Source organism: Mytilus galloprovincialis, chromosome 11 (genome assembly GCF_965363235.1).
Source record: "Mytilus galloprovincialis chromosome 11, xbMytGall1.hap1.1, whole genome shotgun sequence".
Lineage (NCBI taxonomy): Eukaryota > Metazoa > Mollusca > Bivalvia > Mytilida > Mytilidae > Mytilus > Mytilus galloprovincialis.
The window spans coordinates 62,511,804-62,536,134 of record NC_134848.1 but is presented as its reverse complement, the minus strand read 5'-3'; the positions used below and the strand labels follow the sequence as shown (position 1 = coordinate 62,536,134).

Here is a 24,331-nt window from a genome sequence, read left to right as displayed (position 1 = left end):
AAAAAAAAACACATTACATATTTTAAATAATATGTAAACAGAACATGCAGAACCTTAACACTACTTGACAAGTTTTCAAATGATTTTCTTGCTATTCCTTGAACTAAGGGAAACTTTTTTGCACCATATTCAAAATACCTAAATGACACAATCTGCCTACACAATGTTTTATAAAAATAAAAGAATTTAAGGTGGTACCTAACACTTTCACTAAAATTAATTTGGCTCGTTTAATTTTCATAAAATTTTGACAAAGTATTTACTTTAACCCTTTAACCAAAATATATAAATTTCAAAAATTTTGAACCAACCATTTTATCAGAAAAATTACACTGGTTATATAGCAGATTGACAAACACCAATTTTGATCATTGAGATGCTTAATATTCCCTTTACAACACAACGTAATTAAAACATTTAGCTGATTTTACAGAGTTATCTCCCTGTAGTGTTAGGTACCACCTTGAATCATGTTTCAATGATAAAAGGAAGATACAGAACAGCATAATGGTTAAGGTATGTATGTATGCTCCTTTAGTAGGAGCACCACCATGGATAAGGTATCGTTAGGAAAATTAATGACAGTTTTGTTTATTCATTATAATTCTTATTGGCTGGATACCAGTGCACATGTTCATGCAGTCTGCTTGTTATAAAAAAACAAACAAGAAAACTAGTGATTACCTTGCATATTTTTGTGTGTGGCATATACATCAATTTTTATTTAGATAGAAATAAATTATATAAGCAATACATTTAAGGAGGTAGTCAGGTAAAATTTGAAAATCTAAAATTGGAATTTTACTATACAGCAGAGAGGAGGAGCATAAGTTAAGGAAAACAATAAGCTAAAAATACTGATAGGTGATAATGGAACTCCTTTTCAAGATATTTGATTTCTAATATTTAAAAAATGGCGGGAAATGGCTAACTCAGACTTTTACCTTCTAATTAGCATTGGCATCCTTTGGGTCTAAAATCTTAAGAAAAAAAATCTAGAATGTAGATCTTTTGAAGTGCATATACAGGAAAAGATAAGCGGGTGCATGATTTAGTGCAAAATATCTTACACTGGAAATCAGTATTTATCATAGGAAGAAACCATAGAAGTCCAAAAAATAATTATTTGACAAAAATTCCTAAACCTGACATGACTGCAAAAAAAGATCATTAAAAGGGTTTCAATTTTCATAATTTTTGACACTAGGAAATAATACATTGGATATGATCTAAGTACATATAAAGTTTCATAACAATTTTGACATAGCAAAATCAATTTGGAATAGCAGCTCATACCTGTATACACATTTTAATAAAAAATTTTACACAAAAAGAAAATTTCTAACAAATACTCATTTTTTTCGTCAAATTTGACACTGGTAATATATTTGTAATAGCATATTGTGTGTATAATATATATATGAATATTTATTACAATCTAAGCTAGATATTTCTCAAAATTTTAGAATATTATTAACAAATACCAGGGGCGGATCCAGTAATTTTAAAAAGGAGGGGTTCCCAACCCAGGACAAAGGGGGGGGGGGGGGTTGTTCCAACTATATGTTGGCCAATAAAAAGGGGACCCCCCCCCGGATCTGCCAATGAATACTATTTTTTTACTGTAATGGATTATTCCCCTTTTTTATTACTTACATGTATCACAAGCTTTAACCATGGCAATATAGGAAAAAGATAGAAAAATACTTTGTGTTAGAACAAAAGAAGAACATGTTTTTGTTCACAAATTTACAATCTGTGGTAATTTGCATACAAATTGATTTTCAACTTAATACAATGAAAACATGCATTTCAATAAGTTTTTTTGCTGTTTTATCTTCATCATTAATAATATTCAAGATTACAACCATAAACAGAATAATTTCCTTAAAATTATCAATTGAGTGGCAACCCAATTTCAGGGCTGATAGAGCTTCACCTAATGAATAAGTTCACTCCTTGTCAGATTTGCTCTAAATGATTTGGTTTTTGAGATATCAGCCAAAAAAAACTGCATTTTACCCCTATCTTCTATTTTTATTTTATGAAACAAAAAATAAGATACCAACTTTATTCTAGATAAATTTGGAACAGTGAGCTAAAAAAAGGTGCTTATTGTATTTTACATTTAAAGTTACATTAAGAGAAATTCCCAGTAAAATAAATACTAGTAATCAGAAAATTGCATATTATTTTTTTTTTATTTGAATGGTCTATAAAAGATGGACAAAAGATACCAAAGGGACAGTCAAACTCATCAATCAAAAATTAAAGAATTATTTATGATAATCCTAAAGCCCTTATAAGAATACCTCAGGGATTGTTAACTAAATTGGCATGTTTTAATTTCTACGGCACATTCATCAGAATAAGAACTACAGAGGAGTACAAAATGACGAAGTGATAATTTGCACTTCACAATGTCAACAGGGGGAATAATTCTAAATAAAAAATGAAAGAAGCTATAAAAGTAAACTTTAAAAAGAATGTTAAATAAAATTTGTTCAATAGTGTTAAATCAAATTTTGCAGAGGTACATGCTTCCAATTGGCTTCCCTCAGAGTTACATGCTTCTAATTGGGCCCACTCTGCCAGGGGTACTACTTCTAACTAGCTTTAGCAGACAGAGGTATATATGTACTGCTTCCAATCAGCTTCGCAACAAGACAGAGGGTGTGCTCCCAATTAGCTTCACTAAGAGGTACGTGCTTCCAATTGGCTTCGCTCAGACAAACATACTTCTTCCAGTGTTGAAATAGTATGGGACTGCAAGTCTGTACTACATCCAGTGTAGTAAATGGTACATAATTGCAAGTCGAATGTCGTCCAAATTTACAAAATCATATTTTATTTAACATTCTTGATCCAGTTAACTTTCAGATCTACCTTCACTCCCTATTTATAATTTATCCTAATGGTGACATTGTGAAATACAAATTATCAATACAGGATTTTGTACTCTTCTGTAGTTTCAATCCTGATGAAGATGCCATAGGAACCAAAATATGTCTTATGATCTTATTGAATCACTGTAGCAATCCCTAAAGTCTTGTTCTTATAAAATGTTTAATTCTGTGTTTGTATCGAAACCCAACTTATACATGGTCCAGGGACCCACTATTCAGATTATATCATATTTGAGTTTTGGATGGAAGACAAAGATGGACAAATACAGACAGACATTTCCCCGTTTAACATATCATTACAAATTAAACAAAGACAAATCTTATTTTGCAGGTTCCTTTTAGTAATAACTTTTTAATAAGCTATTGAAGAATTCTGAGTAGATCCAAAAAATTGTTATATATGGAAATTTCGTTCCCCTGTATTATAGGGAAAAGAATTATTATTATTATACAATATCTATGAAGGGCATTATCTAACAAAAAATACTCTAAGTGGTTTACACAACAACAACAAAAGAACCAATAACCTTATGAATTAACAAACTAAAATATCATGTTATGGCACATCAGATAAAATAAAATATATTTAAAATTACACAAATAAATTACCATTACAACTATATGCATTCAAAAGAAGCATGATTTAAAGATATTGCACTAGATTGTTTTTTCCATGCTGATTGTCTTGTCATAGGAAACACCCAGGTTCTTAACAAAGGGAGCGTTGCTAAAGATCCAACGAAAGCAAGCAACAAATCTTTCCATTATTAGGTGTTTAAGAGTAAAAACAATATGTTCAGTTTTGTCCTGATTTACAAACTGTAAGCATATTTGAACTCATCTATGCAATTATGTCTGTCAAACCGGCCTCTAGTCTATTGTTCATCAAAATACACCTCATTATCTTCAGCGTAGGTATATTAGTTCATACTGTGACTTCTGCGAATTTCATCAATAGGCTTAACAAACATACAGAACATTTACAATCCTAGTAGAGAACCTTGTGGTACACTAAAATGTTGCTGCATATTATCATTATCAATATTTATTAGATATAAGTTATGTTCTGTTGTTTCAGTAACATCTTGTCAATGGAAGGTCATTATCAGATATTCTGTAGGAGTATTCAAGATGTTCAATCAGAATCAGCTGGTCAATAACTTCAAATGCAGCAGATAAGTCTAACATTACAAGAATAGCATAACAATTGTTATCAAGTGCTAGCACAATGTTGTGATGAACTGTATTTTTTGAACGACAACTTGTACAACAGGCTAACTTTATGCCACCATTAAGAGAATACAAAATTAATCACAATTCTTTTATGCAGCTACAGTAATCATGGTAATGGTAGGCTGAAAAAGAATAAAACACTTTCAAGATTTCTGGCATATTACATAAACAAGAGGTTTGATTAGCCATAACACCAAATTCAATCCATAATTTATGTTTATCTAAATGTCCTGTACCAGGTGAGGAATATATGGCAGTTGTAATCAAATACTGTGGATTCATTTATTTTCGTGGGTATCAATTTTCGTGGATTGACGAAAAATTGCATTTTCGTGGTTATGCCAATATCTGCATACAAAGCATATATAAAATGTACGTTTCGTTGAACATTTAAATTCGTGGTTATCATGTACCCACGAAATCCACGAAAATTGGTATCCAACGAATATTAATGAATCCACAGTAGTCTGTTTTTATGTGTGTTGGCGTTTGTTTTTGTTGCTGTGGTTTCTTTTTGTAACCCAGATTTCTTTTCTCTCAATTGATTTCTGACTTTTGAACAGAGGTATCATACAAATGTCTTTATTTCAAAGATTGAATTTGGGAATTTAAATAATAGGTTAAGTTTTCATCAAATACTCTTAACGTGATTCGTTGTCATACATTTTGAACTGCAGGCTTTTATACCCAAGAAAAAATTAAATCAAATGAACTTTGACAACTCTCATGATAATAAAAGAAACTTCCAAAAATAATCTGTTTTGACTTCCTAAATCTTGACATTCTTTCAAAGAAGTTAAATTGTAAGAAAATTATAAAAATCCTGTGCTTGTACATGATCTTAAAATACATTAAGTTTATAAATCTTTGTAACAGCTATTTCTTACCTTAAAAGTCAATGTTAATGGCCAAATTTCAACATAAATCCTAATGCACAAGCTGTTTATGCAGTGCTCTGGAATATGAAATATCTTGGTAAATCAAAATTGTTAAAAAAATACCACTGTTGGTATATTTAAGTTCATTATATAGAACTAGATGATCCAAGGAGACTCAGCTGAGGCTGAGCAAGTGTCGCTCACCTGATGTTTTTACAATTGAAACATAAAATAATGCAACCGTTATACTTTGGTTTAAGTTTCAGATGACTTTTGTAAAAGATTACTAAATGCTTTAGTTTCAGAGATATAAGCCAAAAACTGCATTTTACCCCTATATTCTCTTTTTAGCCATGTGGAAATATTTTAATTTTAATTTCAACCTAATTTTTTTTTATTATATGCTCGATCAGTTATCTTTCATTTCTTTGATGTAAAATCTTATCTTAGATTTTTCTTTCCTGATATAAAATTTTATTCATGAACAATGGTTATAAAACCCCAAAACCAACTTATATTAAAGGATTCACTTCTGCTATGCCCATATGAGAAAATCAACCTTCAATCTTAATTTCTTGCTAGATTAATTTTGATAGACACATCCAAAGGAATTGAAGTTCCAGGCCTTTAGCTCAGCTGAACCAGCTTGATGTCAAGGTTACTAATGGTGTGAGGAAGGTTATTTCTCTTCCATAAGAAGGATCCCATACAATCTTCTGGTCAAGAGGACAGACATGGAAGGTTAAATCAAGGATACTGATTGTGTGAGGAAAGTTATTTCTCACACTATCAGTCTAGTGCCTTCCATAAGAAGGATCCTCGACAATCTTCTTGTCAAGAGGACCAACATGGAAGATTGATGTCAAGAGTACTGATGATGTGAGGGTGGTTATATCTCACACTATTAGTCTAGTGCCTTCCTTATGGAGGATCCTAAACAATCTTCTGGTCATGAGGACAGACATGGAAGATTGATGTCCAGGATACTGATGGTGTGAAAATGGTTATATCTCAAACTATCAGTCTAGTGCCTTCCTTATGGAGGATCCATAACAATCGTCTGGTCAAGAGGACAGCTGAACCCAAATCTTCTGCTTCATCACATGGCAGAAAACCAAAGTGTAGAAGTGAAAAGGAGTAGAGCATTCCAGACTTTGAAGATCGATGTCAAGGATACTGATGGTGTGAGGATGGGTATATCTCACACTATCAGTCTAATACCTTCCTTATGGAGGATCCTCAACAATCTTCTGGTCAAGAGGACAGCTGAACCCAAATCTTCTGCTTCATCACATGGCAGAAAACCAAAGTGGTGAAGTGAAAAGGAGTAGAGCATTCCAGACATGGAAGATTGATGTCAAGGATACTGATGGTGTGAGGATGGTTATATCTCACACTATCAGTCTAATGCCTTCCTTATGGAGGATCCTCAACAATCTTCTAGTCAACAGGACAAACTTTGGAATATTGATGTTAAGGATACTGATGGTGTGAGGATGGTTATATCTCACACTATCAGTCTAGTGCCTTCCTAATGGAGGATCCTTAACAATCCTCTAGTTAAGAGGACAGACATGGAAGATTGATGTCCAGGATAATGATGATGTGAGGGTGGTAATATCTCACACTATCAGTCTAGTGCCTTCCTTATGGAGGATCCTAAACAATCTTCTGGTCAAGAGGACAGCTGAACCCAAATCTTCTGCTTTATCACTTGGCAGAAAACCAAAGTGGTGAAGTGAAAGGAAGTAGAGCATTCCAGACTTCGAAGAATAATGTCAAGGATACTGATGGTGTGAGGATGGTTATATCTCACACTATCAGTCTAGTGCTTTCCTTATGGAGGATCCTTTACAATCTTCTAGTCAAGAGAACAGACTTTGGAATATTGATGTTAAGGATACTGATGGTGTGAGGATGGTTATATCTCAAACTATCAGTCTAGTGCCTTCCTTATGGAGGATCCTAAACAATCTTCTGGTCAAGAGGACAGCTGAACCCAAATCTTCTGCTTCATCACTTGGCAGACAACCAAAGTGGTGAAGCGAAAAGGAGTAGAGCATTCCAGACATGGAAGATTGATGTCAAGGATACTGATGGTGTGAGGATGGTTATATCTCACACTATCAGTCTAATGCCTTCCTTATGGAGGATCCTCAACAATCTTCTAGTCAACAGGACAGACTTTGGAATATTGATGTTAAGGATACTGATGGTGTGAGGATGGTTATATCTCACACTATCAGTCTAGTGCCTTCCTAATGGAGGATCCTTAACAATCCTCTAGTTAAGAGGACAGACATGGAAGATTGATGTCCAGGATAATGATGATGTGAGGGTGGTTATATCTCACACTATCAGTCTAGTGCCTTCCTTATGGAGGATCCTAAACAATCTTTTGGTCAAGAGGACAGCTGAACCCAAATCTTCTGCTTCATCACTTGGCAGAAAACCAAAGTGGTGAAGTGAAAGGAAGTAGAGCATTCCAGACTTCGAATATTAATGTCAAGGATACTGATGGTGTGAGGATGGTTATATCTCACACTATCAGTCTAGTGCCTTCCTTATGGAGGATCCTTTACAATCTTCTAGTCAAGAGAACAGACTTTGGAATATTGATGTTAAGGATACTGATGGTGTGAGGATGGTTATATCTCAAACTATCAGTCTAGTGCCTTCCTTATGGAGGATCCTAAACAATCTTCTGGTCAAGAGGACAGCTGAACCCAAATCTTCTGCTTCATCACTTGGCAGACAACCAAAGTGGTGAAGCGAAAAGGAGTAGAGCATTCCAGACTTTGAAGATTGATGTCAAGGATACTGATGGTGTGAGGATGGTTATATCTCACACTATCAGTCTAGTGCCTTCCTTATGGAAGATCCTACACAATCTTCTAGTCAAGAGGTCAGACATGGAATATTGATGTCCAGGATACTGATGGTCCTCGGTGTGAGGGTGGTTATATCTCACACTATCAGTCTAGTGCCTTCCTTATTATGGAGGATCCTAAACAATCTTCTAGTCAAGAGGACAGCTGAACCCAAATCTTCTTCTTCATGACATGGCAGAAAAACAAAATGGTGAAGTGAAAGGGAGTAGAGCATCCCAGTCTTTGAAGATTGATGTCAAGGATACTGATGGTGTGAGATGGTTATATCTCAGACTATCAGTATATTGCCTTCCTTATGGCGGATCCTTGAAAATCTTCTAGTCAAGAGGACAGCTGAACCCAAATCTTCTGCTTCATCAAATGGCACAAAACAAGAATCGTCAGTGTCATTCAATGGCAAAAAAAGCAAAAGTGGTGAAGCGGAAAAAGCAAATTAGCTACGGTTGGTTAATCCATTTTCCTTAACAATGTTTAGAACTTTAGTTCCATTGGATCTATCTATAAAAATATGATCCGCCTATAAAAGTCTTTTGTTAAAATGGTAGGTTAAAAACTCATATGGCTAAAGTGGAAGTGAATTCTCAAATTCAAACAAGTTTATATCCTGGCTGTTTTCTAGATCAGTACTATCCAATGTCCTTTGCACAGCCTTATACTTACCATCTTAAAGCACAGGTCCTACACGCCTCTCCTTCATCTCTCTTTTGCTAATGTTGTGTTTTGAAACAGTGTAGTCAAAAGGTTAAGGGTGGACTTGGCCCACTTTGGAATGTGTGTGTGATGGGAAAGTTTTCCTTTGTTAAATGTGCTTTCTAGTATGTGACCTTGGAATAAATATTACCTAAATCTTTTATGGTAACATAATTATTATGAAAAAAAAAAAACATATTTCCTAGGATTATCTAAACTCTGACATTTAAAAGAGAAAAACTGATAAGAAATTCAGTACAATACCTATAATTTTGATGTACCATAAAAATGAAATGCATAACTAAAATAAAATCATCCTACAAACAAAGATGTTGGTCCTCATACTGACAGACCTATTTTCTTTTAACAGATTATGAATACAGTAGAAGGTTTTTGTAATAAGTATAATATTTTGTTGTGATTATAATTTAGTATTGTACCAGCAAGAGTACAATAGTCTATTTTCATATTATTGACTTTTGACCTTGTCAGACAGGTTACCTTTTCTGTGGAAGGACATCCTGATACTTGCTTTAGGAAGTGTAACCTAGAGAAGTAAAATTAAGCTTATGATCGTTATGAACGGTACAGAGAGTGGTGAAACATTACAAGCAAAAACCCTCCTGAGAGTGGTGAAACATTACAAGCAAAAACCCTCCTAAGTTTCAAAATGAATAATGGTGCACAAATGTAACTTTCATTTCTTTTTCCTGTTCTGGAATTTCAAGGTATTGTTTCATTTACAATGTTTTACATTTGTCATTTCGAGGCCTTTTATAGGTGACTATGTCATATGGGCTTTGCTCATTGTTGAAGGCAGTACGGTAACCTATAGTTGTTTATTCTGTGCCATTCTGTCTCTTGTGGAGAGTTGTCTTATAGGCAATTATACCACATCTTCTTTTTTATATATACACCTTCCAATATTTTTTTATACACAAAATATAATTGACCTATTGATTATGATAACCGAAAAACAGACATAAAAAAAACACAAGAGTGCACACACTGAACTGTCTCGCCTTCTATACTAATCATTGATGTTATGTTGATAGTCCTAAGTATAAAGCTAACCTTTATTACAACTGTCACATAAACTTAACATTAACCAAGATAACTAAACAAAGACCAATGAACCTTGAAAATGAGGTCAAGGTCAGATGAACCATGCCAGGCAGACATGTACATCTAACAATGCATCTATAAAACATATATAGTTGACCCATTACTTATAGTTTAAGAAAAATAGATCAAAACACAAAAACTTAACACTGTGCAATGAACTGTGAAAATGAGGTCATGGTCAAATAAAACCTGCGCGACTGACATAAAGATCATAAAATATTTCCTTACACCAAATATAGTTGACCTATGGCATATAGTATTAGATAAAAAGACCAAAACTCAAAAACTTAACTTTGACCACTGAACAATGAAAATGAGGTCAAGGTCACATGACATCTGCCCGCTAGACATGTACACCTTACAATCATTCCATACAACAAATATAGTAGACCTATTGCATATAGTATTAGAAAAACAGACCAAAACACAAAAATTTAACTGTAACCACTGAACCATGAAAATGAGGTCAAGGTCAGATGACACCTGCCAGTTGGACATGTACACCTTACAGTCCTTCCATACACCAAATATACTAGCCCCATAGCTTATAGTATCTGAGATATGGACTTGACCACCAAAACTTAACCTTGTTCACTGATCCATGAAATGAGGTCGAGGTCAAGTGAAAACTGTCTGACAGACATGAGGACCTTGCAAGGTACGCACATATCAAATATAGTTATCCTATTACTTATAATAAGAGAGAATTCAACATTACAAAAAATTTGAACTTTTTGTTCAAGTGGTCACTGAACCATGAAAATGAGGTCAAGGACATTGGACATGTGACTGGCGGAAACTTCGTAACATGAAGCATCTATATACAAAGTATGAAGCATCCAGGTCTTCCACCTTCTAAAATATAAAGCTTTTAAGAAGTGAGCTAACACTGCCGCCGCCGGATCACTATCCCTATGTCCAGCTTTCTGCAACAAAAGTTGCAGGCTCGACAAAAAAATTAACATTGACCAATAAACCATAAGACAAGATCATGGTTAGATGATATCAGACATTCATATACACATTAAAATCATTCTATACACCAAATAAAGTTGTCATATTGCTTGAAGGAGTTGAACAATAAAGACCAAAACACAATACTGAACATTGACCAATGCTCTATGAAAATGAAGTCAAGGTAAGATGATACCTGACAGGCAATCATATACACCTTACAATCCTTCCTTAAGCCAAATTACGTTGACTTGTTGACAATAGTACTGGAAAAACAGACCAAAACATACATTGGTATTAACCAATGATCCATGACCATGATATCAAGGTCAGATGACAACAGTTAAACATCCCCATTTAAAAACTTAACATAAACAGTAAAATATCCCATCTAAAACAATTACAAAAAATGGTAAAACATTCTTATCCAAAACTTTCCAAAAACAGTGTAACATCCCTTTTTTAAAACTTTACAAAAACAGTTTAACATCCCCATTTAAAAAACTTTACAAAAACAGTTAACATCCCCATTTTAAAAACTTTACAAAAACAGTTAAACATCATCCCAATTTTAAAAACTTTACAAAAACAGTTTAACATCCCCATTTAAAAAACTTTACAAAAACAGTTAACATCCCCATTTTAAAAACTTTACAAAAATAGTTAAACATCCCAATTTTGAAAAACTTTACAAAAACAGTTAAACATCCCAATTTTAAAAACTTTACAAAAATAGTTAAACATCCCAATTTTGAAAAACTTTACAAAAACAGTTAAACATTCCAATTTTAAAAACTTTACAAAAACAGTTAAACATCCCCATTTGAAAAACTTTACAAAAACAGTTAAACATCCCCATTTGAAAAACTTTACAAAAACAGTTAAACATCCCAATTTTAAAAACTTTACAAAAACAGTTTAACATCCCCATTTTTAAAAACTTTATAAAAACAGTTTAACATCCCCATCTTAAAAACTTTGCATTAACAGTTAAACATCCCAATTTTGAAACAGTTAAACATCCCAATTTTAAAAACTTTACAAAAACAGTTAAACATTCCAATTTTGAAAAACTTTACAAAAACAGTTAAACATCCCAATTTTGAAAACTTAAAAAAACAGTCAAACATCCCAATTTTGAAAAACTTTACAAAAACAGTTAAACATTCCATTTTAAAAAACTTTCCAAAAACAGTTAAACACCCCCATTTTAAAAACTTTACAAAAACAGTTAAACATCCCAATTTTGAAAAACTTTACAAAAACAATTAAAGATCCCCATTTAAAAAACTTTACAAAAACAGTTAAACATCTCCATTTTAAAAACTTTACAGAAACAGTTAAACATCCCCATTTTAAAAACTTTACAAAAACAGTTAAACACCCCCATTTTAAAAACTTTACAAAAACAGTTAAACATCCCAATTTTGAAAAACTTTACAAAAACAATTAAAGATCCCATTGTTAAAACTTTACAAAAACAGTTAAACATCTCCATTTTAAAAACTTTACAAAAACAGTTAAACATCCCCATTTTAAAAACTTTACAAAAACAGTAAAACATCCCAATTTTGAAAAACTTTACAAAAACAGTTAAACATTCCATTTTTAAAAACTTTCCAAAAACAGTTAAACACCCCCATTTTAAAAACTTTACAAAAACAATTAAACATCCCAATTTTGAAAAACTTTACAAAAACAATTAAAGATCCCCATTTTAAAAACTTTACAAAAACAGTTAAACATCTCCATTTTAAAAACTTTACAGAAACAGTTAAACATCCCCATTTTAAAAACTTTACAAAAACAGTTAAACACCCCCATTTTAAAAACTTTACAAAAACAGTTAAACATCCCAATTTTGAAAAACTTTACAAAAACAATTAAAGATCCCCATTTTAAAAACTTTACAAAAACAGTTAAACATCTCCATTTTAAAAACTTTACAAAAACAGTTAAACATCCCCATTTTAAAAACTTTACAAAAACAGTAAAACATCCCAATTTTGAAAAACTTTACAAAAACAGTTAAACATTCCATTTTTAAAAACTTTCCAAAAACAGTTAAACACCCCCATTTTAAAAACTTTACAAAAACAGTTAAACATCCCAATTTTGAAAAACTTTACAAAAACAATTAAAGATCCCCATTTTAAAAACTTTACAAAAACAGTTAAACATCTCCATTTTAAAAACTTTACAAAAACCTTTACAAAAACAGTTAAACACCCCCATTTTAAAAACTTTACAAAAACAGTTAAACATCCCAATTTTGAAAAACTTTACAAAAACAATTAAAGATCCCCATTTTAAAAACTTTACAAAAACAGTTAAACATCTCCATTTTAAAAACTTTACAAAAACCTTTACAAAAACAGTTAAACACCCCCATTTTAAAAACTTTACAAAAACAGTTAAACATCCCAATTTTGAAAAACTTTACAAAAACAATTAAAGATCCCCATTTTAAAAACTTTACAAAAACAGTTAAACATCTCCATTTTAAAAACTTTACAAAAACCTTTACAAAAACAGTTAAACACCCCCATTTTAAAAACTTTACAAAAACAGTTAAACATCCCAATTTTGAAAAACTTTACAAAAACAATTAAAGATCCCCATTTTAAAAACTTTACAAAAACAGTTAAACATCCCAATTTTGAAAAACTTTACAATACATTTTGTACAATTAAAGATCCCCATTTTAAAAACTTTACAAAAACAGTGAAATATCCCAATTTTAAAAACTTTACAAAAACAGTTAAACATCCCCATTTTAAAAACTTTACAAAAACAGTCAAACATCCCAATTTTGAAAAACTTTACAAAAACAGTTAAACATTTTATTTTTAAAAACTTTCCAAAAACAGTTAAACATCCCCATTTTAAAAACTTTACAAAAACAGTCAAACATCCCAATTTTGAAAAACTTCACAAAAACAGTTAAACATTCCGTTTTTAAAAACTTTCCAAAAACAGTTAAACATCCCCATTTTAAAAACTTTACAAAAACAGTTAAACATCCCAATTTTGAAAAACTTTACAATACAATTAAAGGTCCCCATTTTAAAAACTTTACAAAAACAGTGAAACATCCCAATTTTAAAAACTTTACAAAAACAGTTAAACATCCCAATTTTTAAAAACTTTATAAAAACAGTTTAACATCCCCATTTTAAAAACTTTGCATTAACAGTTAAACATCCCATCTAAAAAATTTACAAAAACAGTTAAACATCCCAATTTTGAAAAACTTTACAAAAACAGTTAAACATCCCAATTTTGAAAAACTTTACAAAAACAGTTAAACATCCCAATTTTGAAAAACTTTACAAAAACAGTTCAACATCCCCATTTAAAAAACTTTACAAAAACAGTTAAAAATCCCATCTAAAAAAATTATAAAAAAATTATAAAACACAGTTAAACATCCCCATTCAAGATTTTTTAAAAACAGTTTAACATCCTCATTCAAAGATTTTACAAAACCAATTAAACTTTCCAATTTAAAAACTTTTTACCAAAAAAACGTTAACAATCCCCATTTAAATCTTTTCTAAAACAGTAAAACATTCCCATTTAAAAAAGTTACAAAAACAATTAAACATTTTAATTATAAAGATATTTTGTTTTTTTTAAGTGAGCAACCTCACTTGGTCAAACTGAGCCTCCTCACTCTCAAGTTTGTGGATGCATTGTGGACTGTATGGTAGGGGACGTTACTATACCTAAATGGGAGGTATAGTATCTGTGAACCCTAAACACAGAAGGCGACTTAACTTCCCATACGTGTACACAAGCATCCAATGCTTACTGATACATAATGTTGTCATGTTTTTAATGTCCATCACCGGAAATAATTTTAAATGTAACAATTGACGAACCTACTGCAATTCAATAATCAGTTTTTTTCTTGGTATAATAAAAGTTTTACTAACCAGTCCATTGTCACTGAACTAGTACATATCTTTGTTAAGGGGCCAGCCTCTGGGTGCGTGATTTTCTCGCTATTTTGAAGACCCATTGGTGGTTTTTTGCTCTTTGGTCCAGTTGTTCTCTCTTTGACACATTCCCCATTTCCTTTCTCAATTTTATTCATAAAGGTTTTCGAAAGTATTGGAAACTTTAAAGTTGTGGCCATAGGGTAAACACAGTGTGACAGAAACTCAACAGTACAGCTCAACCAGAAATACAGGAAGATGTCAAAACAGTTTTAAACAGTAAACTGTCATAACTTATACTAGTATCAATGGTATTATCAATGGTACTGAAATGTTATAAAGTGACGCCTCCGGGTGCGGGAATTTCTCGCTACATTGAAGACCTGTTGGTGACCTTCTGTTGTTGTTTTTTTCTATGGTCGGGTTGTTGTCTCTTTGCCACATTCCCCATTTCCATTCTCAATTTTATTTCTTTTGTACTGAAATCCATGATAATTTATTATTGATTCATTATCTTTGATCTGTGGTCTTTAGAGATTGCAATGTCTCATTGGCAATCCTATCACATCACATTATTGGCTGAGAGGTTAACTGTAGTTTGTTTGTGTTGCTTACAAATGAAACAAGTGTGGCATTAACTCCAGTAAATCAATCAATGAACACAATAAGTCATACAAAAACATCTTATAGAATCTATGAAATAAAGATAAAGGAAGAATACATATATATATATACATTATCCAGAGGTCTATTTGTGTGGCATGTGACCCTAAGCACATCTATCAAGAATTAGTTTATAAGTGGCATGAAAAAAAACACTTTTCTAACATTTCTGTTTTTTCTTTAATAGATTAAAGGTTACAATCAAGTAACTATAAAAAGTATTAACTGAAGGACATTCTTCATTTTATACACATAAGTAAGCGTCTAAAATAAATTTTCTTCAAAAGAAGAAAGTAAAATTCAAATATTCATGTCTTTAAATACACACATATTTGTTTATTACAGCTAATTCTTTGCCTTGTACTTAAAAGTCTTCATATGATAAATGTCATACAAATGCTAGTCAGATACATCCACTCTTGGTAATAACAATCAATTGTATTGTCTCATGATTCGGTGCTGTACTGAGACCATTTATTTTAAGGTGAACTCTTTCCTCTTCAAACAATAGCTTGTCCTGAACTTCTCTAAATACTGTAAAGTAAAAACAAGATAAATTATAATCCTAAATAATGATGCTGGTCCTAAAACCAAACATTCATATGCAAAATTCATTGAATATTTAAATTAGTAAATGAACATTACTGTTCATGTCTGCCTTATTTGTTTTTTTTCCCTAAAGTTTAACCCAAGGTTATTTTCTGTTCATCCTGTGGATAACTCTTACCCTATATCATGGCAAGCTCTTTTACAAAAAATGTGGCTATTTATTCCAATTTCAAGATATTTCATATAACATATAAGATATAAGACATCTAATATAATTTCATTTTATAAGATATTTTATATATTATATGAGATATCTCATATAGTTTATAAGATATCATATATACTTTATAAGATATCATATATACTTTATAAGATATCTTATCAAGTATATGAGATGTCTTCTAAATATTTTTTATATAAGATATCTTATATAGATTATAATAAATCTTATGTAGTTTAGAAGATATCTGATATAGTTTAGAAGATATCTGATATAGTTTAGAAGATATCTTATTAAGAAAATGTTTTTGATTCGAGCGTCACTGATGAGTCTTTTAAGGATGAAACGCGCATCTGGCGTAAATATGAAATTTCAATCCTGTTATCTATGATAAAATTGAGAATGGAAATGGGGAATGTGTCAAAGAGACAACAACCCAACCATAGAGAAGACAACAGCAGAAGGTTGAGTTTATTCATAATAGATATCTTATAAACTATATAAGCTATCTTATAAACTATATTAAATATCTTATAAAATTTTTGAGATATCTTAAAAACTATATTAGATATTTTATTATAAACACTTTAAGATATTTTGTAATCTATATTGTATAATATAAAAGAGATATCATATAATATATAAAATATCTTATATAATAAATAAGATATCTTATATAATCTGTTTTTTTATATCTTATATAATATAAAAAAATATCTTGTATAGTTAATAATATTTCTTAAATATATTTTATATAAAAAAAGTAAAATCACAAAATACTGAACTCCGAGGAAAATTCAAAACAGAAAATCCCTAATCAAAATGCAAAATCAAAAGCTTAAACACATCAAACGAATGGACATCAACTGTCATATTCCTGACTTGGTAAAGGCATTTACTATGTACTTTATACTTTATAAGATATCTTATATCTCATATTCATGACTTGGTACAGATATTTAAGATACACTATATATACCATATAAGATATCTTATAAAGTTTATGAGACATCTTGAAGTTGGAATGAATAGCAAAACGGCTTGTCATACCCTTTGTTTAATCCTTAATTTAATGATGTAGATTCAACCTTGCTTCAAAACTCGATCTGTTCAAATTCTAACCAACAGATAGTTTTGTCTAAAAGTATGATTCCCTGTTTACTACAAATGTTTTAAATACAACATTTTCTCTGTTTTCTACGATTATTGGTAATCAAAAACTAATAATCAGGGGTGTGGAAATGCTATGACCGACTCGCCCGACTCATACATTTGAACAACCGGACAAGTAATTATTTTTGTCTTGGTTGCCCATAGACAAGTAAAAAAATATACAAGACAAAGTTCAAATCCAACAAAAAAATAAAATTAATTTCAAAACGTATATAAAGATGTTTAATTTATGTAAACGAAACCAATGTTCAGCAAGTAAAAACATCAATGTTCATGACGATAAATATCACATGATACCGGAAATAGATCGATTACCAAAATAAATAAAAATAAGTATGCGAACCCGAGTCGCGTAACATTGCATTGCTTTGTCCATTGACCCGGGATCGTCGATTATAGGTTTCATCCATCATTTATCGGAAGTGTCATTTCTTTAAATTTTGTATCGAGATTCAGATTGATAAATACTTTATAAAAAGGTGGGCAAACAAGACAAAAAGAGTCATGAGTCGAGTAGAAAACCTTAAATGAAAATGGAGGACACAGAGTATTTAAAAAAAAAATTGATTATTGTTGAAAGCAGTATGATGACCTAGAGTTGCTTATATCTGGACAATGGTGAATAATTGTCACATTGGCAATCCTACCACACCTCCTTATTCATTCAATTAAAATCAACCAGTCAAGATGCCTACCTGTGCACTTTAAGTCTTCTCTGGTGTATGCCCTCTCCTTTAAACCAATTTCAAAATTCATAACTGCTTCCCCTTATATCATACATTGGAACCTCGTCATGTTTCCTTTCTATTCATTTTACTCTGAAAATAAGTCATTTGATTCAGTCACTATCAATGATTTTAGGCAAAGCATTTACAAACATGAATAAGAATTAACAAATAGGAATATTTTTGAAATATTTATATGTAGCCAGATCCTGTTGGTTGTATGATAAAAATAACAACCTAGGTGGTCTGAGACCACAATTATTTCATAGTGCATTTCTTTTAGAACATAAATGAAAATTAAAAAAATCCCACCTGCGCTTTCTCAATAAATTTTTTACAGTGTGTTGTACTGCTTTTGGGACAAATTATATTAAAATTATGGAAAACTTCATCGGCTCTAACTCAAAATATGGACAATTTTATGTTCAGGGGGTCTTGAAATCTTTTGACAGCTTCCGAAGTGCTTATTTTTAACCTTTTTCAGCTGGACCAAATCACTACTTTCCTTTAAAATTCTGGCCCCAAATTTTTTTACAGTGTAATTTCACCCCCCTACTTGCAATTTGAGGCATTAAACATGGAGAAATAAATTTGGAAGGGGTATAAAAATAAATGGCAGGTAACCCATTGTCGACACTAGGGACTATATTCGTGAACAACGAAAATCAACTTGGGACGACAATTGTGGTCTCGGAACTAATAGGATAGAAAGAGATGACAAATCTTTAAAAAACTTGGTATGACCAAAGCTTAATAAATTATAACACTGCTTACAAAGTTTCATATCAATAGGATATATATTATAGAACAATATGTTAAATTCTATACTCATCTTTGCATGTTAAATTTTGACGTTAAAATTGAAAAAATTCAACTATCAACATTTGGGGCTTTAAAAATTAAAATATTGCAAAACAAGAATGTGTCCAAAGTACACGGATGCCCCACTCGCACTATCCTTTTCCATGTTCCATGGACCGTGAAATTGGGTAATTATCTAATTTGGCATAAAAATTAGAAAGATCATCTCATAAGCAACAAGTGTACTAAGTTTCAAGTTGATTGGACTTCAGCTTCATCAAAAACTACCTTGACCAAAAACTTTAACCTGAAACTCCCACTTTATTTTCTATGTTCAGTGGACCATGAAATTGGGGTCAAAAGTCTAATTTGGCTTAAAAATTAGAAAGATCATCTCATAAGCAACAAGTGTACTAAGTTTCAAGTTGATTGGACTTCAGCTTCATCAAAAACTACCTTGACCAAAAACTTTAACCTGAAACTCCCACTTTCATTTTCTATGTTCAGTGGACCATGAAATTGGGGTCAAAAGTCTAATTTGGCTTAAAAATTAGAAAGATCATCTCATAAGCAACAAGTGTACTAAGTTTCAAGTTGATTGGACTTCAGCTTCATCAAAAACTACCTTGACCAAAAACTTTAACCTGGACGGACGAACCGAATCACAGACGGACGGACGGACTGACGGACGGACGAACGGAGCCACAGACCAGAAAACATAATGCCCCTCTACTATCGTAGGTGGGGCATAAAAATACTTTTTAAATGCCTTCATATATGATTTATCATGTACTAAAAGCAATAGAGTACTTATTTGATTTATCAGACTTAGCATAACTATTCAAAAGTAAAATTTATATGAGCCTGCACCTAAAAATGGAGGTTTCTCAATGAAGGGGAGCCTAGCTTACATGAAGATGTAATATTTTCCAGCAATTTTTAAATTTGTGAAGCTTTTTGGTTATAAATAATCCTTACATATGTATTGAATGTACTTTAAATGGAAAGAAAAATTACAAATAACATATCATATTAGTTTAAAAGGGTCTTAGGCCAAGTAAGACTGGAAAAAAATTAGGGTCAATTTAGGCCGTGCCACATATTTACATTAAAAAATGCATATTGAGGCTATAAGATGTAAAACTTTGTGTCTTTTTTTTATCATTTCTATACTCATGTGACATGATACAACTAATCTACGCATAAAAAGACTCTTGCAACTAACTTTTCTTGCAGACAGTATGGTCTTGATACAAAGATTTTTGCCTTTTTAGTGAAAAACTTGCATGCAATTTTAGTCTCAACAGGCTTATATTTAAACCACTTGCTATCCTACAGAAGAAAAGAAAGATAATATGTGAAATGGAACAGGTACAATAGACATTGTAAAGTGCTTTTGATACAAATTTAGTGAGGTCTTTATTATGGACTTCCAATTTTATGTACCAAGCTCCACACTTTTGACTTCATCCAAACAGGGCGTTAGACAAGGGTCATTTATACAACACATTTTGCACATATTGTCTGAGATAATCTTCTTTTCAGTAGATTCAGAGTTCATAAATAAGTAAAAGAACTAGATAAAGGCATAGAAACACAAATATTGACACATGAAAACCTGTCAGATAGAAAGTCAGGATGCCATTAATATGCATCAATAATGAAAAAGCTATAAATGCCTATTTTGACCATAAAATGCCAAAATTGGTAATTTTTGAAGAAATTCTATAAAATAAAAGTTTAAATCCTTTAGTTTCATGCTATTGAACAAATTGACACCATCAAATCATTTAGGGAAGTTGCCAAAGTACAGATTCTATATTTACAGGTTTCACCTTTTAGGTCCGAGACCACAATTATTTCGTAGTGCATTTCTTTTAGAACATAAATGAAAATAAAAAAAATCCCACCTGCGCTTTCTCAAAGAAACTTTTACAGTGTGTTGTACTACTTTTGGGACAAATGATATCAAAATTATAGAAAACTTCATCGGCTCTAACTCAAAATATGGACAATTTTATGTTTAGGGCGTCTTGAAATCTTTTGACAGCTTCCGAAGTGCTAATTTTTAACCTTTTTCAGCTGGACCAAATCACTACTTTCCTTTAAAATTCTTGACCCAAATTTTTTTAGTGTAATTTCACCCCCCTACTTGCAATTTGAGGCATTAAACATGGAGAAATAAATTTGGAAGGGGTATAAAAATAGATGGCATTAGATGGCACTGTCGACACTAGGGACTAACCTTATGGAAAAATAAGGCTTCTTGCAAATATTTGCGGCAATGTTGCTGCAAATAGTTGCCGCAATATTGCTGCAAATATTCATTTTTCGTATGCAAATTATTTTTCTTGCAAACAGTTGGTGCAACATTGCCGCAACAAATTGCACGCTTCATACAAAATGTACTTCGGTCAACGCTTTTACACCCCAATAAATTTACAAAAAGAAGCATTCAATTCTTAAATAAAATGTGGAAAATTTTTGGAAGGAGTTAAACCGCCGGACAAAAAAATTAAGATAACTGAAAATCAAAAGGAAGATCGAAATAAAGTATACGAAAGTGACAAAAGGAAACGCAAATACCAAAAATCATGGGAAAAAGATCGTGAATGGTTGCATTATATAGTAGAAAAAATATTTCTGGACAGCGCTCCAGACGACCTAGTCAGGCACCCTATGGTTGTCGTGAGGATTGCGATGACGTGGAAGGCAATGTTGATATTTTTTCTGTCCTTGATCCTGATTTTGATAAAGAAAATCATTGAGATTACCAAAGCCTTTATCAAAATCAGAATAAAGACTATTCCTTTGTCTATTGACTTATGTAAACGAAAGCATCAAAATAAAAATTAAACATCTGTCATTTATATTAGTGTTTGTCAAATTAATGTCATTTTTGCAGGACCAGTAGATTTGGAGCCGGACCAGTAGAGTTTTCAGTCCACTGGTCCGGCTGGCCAGTACACAAAAAAGCTTAAATTCAACCCCTGTCAAGGTCAGATGACACCTACCAGTCAGACATGTACACCTTACAATCATTCCATACATCAAATATAGTAACCTATTGCATGCAGTATAAGACATTTTTGTTGGTGTTATTAATGTTGCTCGATAGGAATTTTAATAAAATCATTCTAAAAGTAAATTTTTGTCCATCTGATGAGTTAAGCCTTTTTCAAATGATTTTTATAGTTCGTTTTTATGTTGTTCTTTTATACCACTGTCCCAGGTTAGGGGGAGGGTTGGGATCCAACTTACATGTTTAACATTATTTATGTATGTGCCTGTCCCAAAGTCAGGAGCCATTTATTCAGTGGTTGTCGTTTGTTTATGTGTTACATATTTGTTTTTCGTTCATTTTTTTTATACAAATAAGGCAATTAGTTTTCTCGTTTGAATTGTTTTACATTGTCATATTGGGGCCTTTTATAGCTGACTATGCCGTATGGGCTTTGCTCATTGTTGAAGGTCGTACCGTGACCTATAGTTGATAATGTCTGTGTCATTTTGGTCTCTTGTAGACAGTTGTCTAGTTGGCAATCATACCACATCTTCTTTTTGATATTAAATGTATCTGTTCATTTTTTCCCCTTGAACTGTTGATTTTCTGTAACCTTTTTTGTTCATCAAATCATAATGGATGCCTTTCCAGTATGTAGTATAGCTTCGCTTTGAAAAACACAAGACTAACTAAAATAAATAAAAACACTATTCTTACCATTTATATTGTACAAACATGACAAAGGTCCATCTCCTATTATTCAGTATTAACATCACCAGATCATTAACACATCAACATGCTGGACAGTCCTGTACAAAATATAAATATAACTTACATAAATCTAATGAACTAAATTACATTTGCATAGCATTTAGTAAAAATATTTTTAGTTTCAATAAAGAATTTTTTAAGAAGTCAGAGTTTATTTTGGACCTTTTGCTATGATAATAATATAGCTCCAATTGTACCAATACGTCATGTACATTGTATCATGTAATATCTACATGATATATTATTTCTTTGACTTCATGGAAATACTTCTTTGAAATAATATATCTATCAATTTCATGCACAATCATTCTGACTTCAAAAAGTACATTTTCTCTTGTACTTCTACCATGTCTACTTCTACTATTTAATGACTGCCTTCAACACATTGAAGTTTATGTCACTTGTACGGCTCTGCATTGCTTTGTGAAGACATATTCACACTCACAGTGAAAATTAACAAATTTGTGATTAGAAACAAAAATTGATAACATTTTCTTTAATTCAAACATGAGACTTACACATGTTACATGACTTAAAGCTTCTATTTCATAACACAACTATACATGCTATAGGAAAACTGCAAATATTTAAGAATTCCATTAAAATAAGTAACTGGACTATTTCTAATCAGAATTAAAAATAGTTCAAATATGGCTGCTGTACATGTATGTTTTTGCTCTATATGTACAACTCTTTACCATTTGCATGCTTCAAGAGATCCCTATCAATAAGCATGATAAGTTGAGAAAACTGACCTTATGTTTTTATAAAAATTAAATTAAGCTGTCCACCAAATATGAAAATATAAATTATATCATAGAACAGCATACACTATCCAGTTCAAAATAAATTCTGATTCTAACCAAACAATAGAATTTCCCTCCAAAATAGACATCTGACTTAATTAACCAATTATCATACAGAACAGAGTTTTCATAACACAAACTAGTAAAACCTAGAGAGTTATAACCAATCTATCAAAATTCACTGAGCCATGACGAAGTCTTACAATAAATATAACCACTGATGCATGACTATAAAAACTACTCAATAAATACTAAAAATTAAATATATATCATATTTGTCAGGTATATTATAAATTATATCAAAATCTAATACAAAAAAAAATATATCAAAAATTGCAAAATACCACATATACCATGTATACACCATTTAGAGATTGGTAGTTTGTTGTTTGATAAATGTTCAGTGGCAAACATTTCATGAATATTAAGGATGTAGGCCAATTATTAATCAATCCGATAAAAATCAGACCAATTGCCATGGGAAAGAGGTAGTGCCAATAAATAATCCTTTTAATTTATCTAAACACACCATTGCAAATCTAAGCCATTTAGGTAGGGCCAATACCCTTTGAATTCATTTAACATGTTTAATTCACCATTTCAAACTTTTTTTAATACACCATTTCAAACTTTTTTTAATACACGATTGGCAACTTTCAATACCAATTTAATCAGGGCCTATGAAATCATATAAATACAATTTTGCCAACATTACCAATTTAGGTAGGGACTATATATTCCCCTTTGAATTCATTTAATTCTTCACTGCAACCTTTACCAATTTAGACAGGGCCTTTGAATTTATTTAAATACACCAAAGCCAACTTTACCAATTTAAATAGTGCAAAACAGTGCTGGGGCTGATATTATAGCCAACGGTGGGAATATCCATGACATGTTCCCTGACTCAGTATCCCCACCCCAATTCAACCAGCAGAGCCTTCCAATGGTGGGAATATCCATGATGTGTTGGCTCTACTGGCCGTTTGCCACCATTATAT

General features: G+C 31.6%; 1 long non-coding RNA gene across 1 annotated transcript; it reads right to left on the bottom strand.

Moving 5' to 3' along the window:
• Nucleotides 1-15,437: 15,437 nt before the first annotated feature.
• On the bottom strand, nt 15,438-22,559 carry LOC143051299 (uncharacterized). Its single transcript, XR_012970692.1, has 3 exons — nt 22,471-22,559; nt 17,919-18,041; nt 15,438-15,815 (listed from the first exon to the last, which is right to left on the bottom strand). It is a non-coding gene; the product is annotated as an uncharacterized LOC143051299 (long non-coding RNA).
• Nucleotides 22,560-24,331: the final 1,772 nt, after the last annotated feature.